We start from the raw sequence: 3851 nt of genomic DNA on the forward strand, positions 1-3851 counted from the left end.
AATATAATTTGATTTACCTTACCCTTTCGTAACTAAAGTATAGTATTCTGTCATGATCCAACAAACTATGATAGTATGGTCTCGTGCGAAGTCAACCAATCTGACGGCTCCCTACACATGAAACTGTGATGCCCTGAAAAGTTTCGGACCTCCCTTTCTAACAATAAAGGATATAGAAAGAGGTCTATTCGATTTCGAAACTTTGGTAATAAACATTTTGAGAGCAGGTTTCGCTTGAGCTTAGATTGAAATGCAGTCTTGGATACAAAAGAAAGAATTATAGGAAAGAGTAATAAAGATAAAAAATGTACGCCGCAGTTACGAAAGTATAGGGCGGAGAGATAAATAAAAAATAAAAAAGAATCGCTTCTTCGATTCTGGGGGTAAAGAATCGATCCAATAAAAAATCGACTCGTAAAGAATCGATTCAAAAGATCGATCTTTTGAGTGAAAAAAATCGATCTTTGAAGAATCGATCCAGAATCGCCCATCCCTAAAAAGGGCCAGAGAGTCCCCTTTCCTCAAGGAAGAAAATGCGCGCGCAAAAAATCCCTTCACCCTTTCACGAAATCAGCAGCCTCCAAGACTACAACTCAAAGGATCCATCCTCATTATGAAGAAGACAACCCCAAAAGGAAGTCTTCTCTATACGTTTTCAAAGCAAAATAAAAGTTAATTCAAATTCAGTTCCTCGAAATGGCCGGACTCAACGAAATATTTGACAACCTACGGATAGAAGAGGAAAGGAGAGGACATTTGATACTACCGGGAATAAATGCTGAAATCTTACCAACTCTGGACGCAGCTCATCTAGAGTGGCTGTCAACTGCTATCCCCCTCGAAGATGATGAACTCTTTGGACTGGAATAGCAGTATGTGCATACCCATGGCCTTGTCTACGTGAAATAGGGCAACGCGGCAGAATGGCATTGCCATAACTGCCAGAAAACTGGAGGATCATTGAGGAGACGGTTTTTTCCCTTAGAAATCCACGCAGCAGTGGAAAGAAGTCTCTGTTTGCCAAAAAAAATGTCCCCTGTATAGTGATGAGTGCTTTTCCTTCGAACATCTGCGAGCATGTGTCGAATGTTCTCAGGCTGCTATTGGGTTCGAAGAATTTTTGAAAAATTCGCGATTCATCAAACTGGAATATATAACCATTGTAGATGCAACAAGAGTTTACCATGTCCTTGCTTCGGAGATGACCGAGGAAGGTGACGGACCACAACCATCATGTTTCTTCAATGTCGCATTGTGAGAGAACGTCCTGGTGGGCGATGGCGAACCTGGGCAGCTGGTCCCGTTCGACGGTTCAACAAATCGACCAGCAGCCTTCATCTTTAATGATGCAGCCGGATTATACGATGGGATGATAGGAGGACTTCCTGAAGGTACCCTCACCTATTTTCTGGAAATTCTTCTTTTCTGCACTATTATCCCCTCCCATACATAACCATTTTAAACCGGTTTTCTTGCGCAATAAGGGCGTGGGCAAACTTTCCTTCCTAAATTGCGATTGGCTTAGTTCTGTACTAAATTCAATTTTAAAATCCATGATAGGCTAACCCAATTTTTCCTAGGCATGGCCTAGCCATATAAAACCAGCTCCGCGTCGTTTTTTCGTCAGATCTAGATTTTTCTCTCGGACAAAAGAATCGATTTCGGACCTCCGCAAAAACCATCTTGAGTTTAAACTCGCATTTTCATATTTTTATAATTATTATTGTGATCTTTAAAAACTAAATATCGAGAATATAAAAAAGGGACAAATAATAAAATAATAAAACTAATTTCCGTTCGTCGTTTAAACATTGTGAGTGTGTGACTCAAAATATGGATAACATGTGAAATTGTGACTCGTCGAAATTTAATTCATTGCAACCTAACTTGTGCAAGAGAAATACTCGAATAGTGAACAATATAGAAAAGAAATTAACAACATTTTAAATTGACCGCGACATAGATAATATTAAATTCTTCCTTACCGACTATCAAAATTAAATTATAAATTGTCGACATCCAAGTTGGACGCAGTGATCCCAGATCTGAAACGAGACGTGGTCTAATACTATGACACGTCTATGTGCGTGTGAATATGGTAGGAGACGATATAAATGCTTGGGTTGCGCGCGCAACCCATTTCTCCTCTTCTGATTTTGAAAACTCGAAGGTGCACGATTGCCTGTCGGAACACTTCGGCGGTTCTATTTATGTCTCTATCTGCTTTGAAATAAAATGAAGAGATTGGGATTTTAATATTTTCAGATTTCGATGCTGGGCTGGCGATTCTCATGATCTGAATACTTCGCGCGCCTCTTTAATTTTTGGAATTTTTGGAATTCATCTCGTTTGAATGAAAACTCAATTATTTGATTGAAAAATTAATTATTTTTTTGAAAATGCAACTATTTTGTAAAAAAGTCCTCTTTTCTATCAAAAGTTCAACTGCTTTGTTAAAATTTTTATTTCTTTTATTTGAAGGTTCATCTCTTTCGTTGAACATACATTTTTGAAACTGATAATTAATCTATACCATTTTTGGTTATAAAATCATGTATTTTGTTAACAATTCGTCTTTCTTTGTAGAAATTAAATTGTTTTATGGAAAATTTATACTTTTTGATTAAAAATTACATTTTTTGGGTGGAAAATTCGATTATTCATTTAAAGTTGAACTACTTAATAAAAAAATTAATTTTTTCTTATTAAGGATTCATAATTACAGTTGAAAATTCAACTATTTGCCTTTAAATTAGGTTAAAAATTCAGCTTTTTGTAGATAATACTCTTTTTGACCTTAAAATTAAAAAATTTATTAAAATTAAAATGGGCCTTTTTGAGTAGAAATTTAATCTTTTTGGTTGAGAATGTATCATTTTGGGTCAGAAATGCAATTGTTTGGTTAAAATATGAACTGTACATCTTCTTGGGTTTAAAACACTAAGAGTTTAACTACTTTGTAAAAAAAATAATTTTTTTTTAACAAGCTTTTTTAAATATGGTTGCAAATTTAACTATTTGGTTCAAAGTTTAACTCTTTGATTGAAAGCTCATATTTTTCGGTTAGAAATTCAACTTTTTGTAGATAATTCGTCTTTTTGACATTAAAATTAAATAATTTGGTTGAAAATTCATGTATTATGTTTAAAATTTATCTTTTTGTAGACCATTAATTTTCTTGGTCGAAAATTCATCTGATTGGTTGAAAATTCAACGATTTTGTTGAAAATAAATTTTTTCCGTTAAAAATGATTTATCTTTATCTGAAAATGTAACTATTATACGATTGATTAAAAAATAATCGTATATATTGATTATATTTGAAAACCTTTTTTTTTATAGAACATTAATCTTCTTGGTCAAAAATTCACCTTTTCCCTTGAAAATTTAACAATTTTGTTGAAAATTCGTTTTTTTCCTTTTTCAATTCAATTTTTTATCACAGCTTTTATCTGGAAATTCAACTATTCCATTTTTGGTTAAACTTTGTCCTGTGAATTGTATTAGTTAAAACACCAATTATTTGTTAGAAAATTAATTTATTTGTTTTCGATTATGACTTAAAATATTATTTCAGTCTAAAAAAATGTTATTTTCAATCCATTCAATTTGAAATTTTTTAATTAAAAAAAGAAATTTTCGTTAATTATCAGCAATATTTGACCGTTCATTTAAAACAATCCATTACAAACACCTGTTAAATACTATACAAATTTGAACAGAATGGTTCGAAATAGAAAGCCTTGAAATGTTAAATTTGTAATGAACTAAATTTTAAGTTCAAACGCTACAATTTTAATTTAAAAAAAGATTCAGAATTAATTTAAAACTTGAAATTATTTCAAATAATT

The sequence above is a fragment of the Belonocnema kinseyi genome, chromosome 5, assembly GCF_010883055.1.
Source record: "Belonocnema kinseyi isolate 2016_QV_RU_SX_M_011 chromosome 5, B_treatae_v1, whole genome shotgun sequence".
NCBI lineage: Eukaryota > Metazoa > Arthropoda > Insecta > Hymenoptera > Cynipidae > Belonocnema > Belonocnema kinseyi.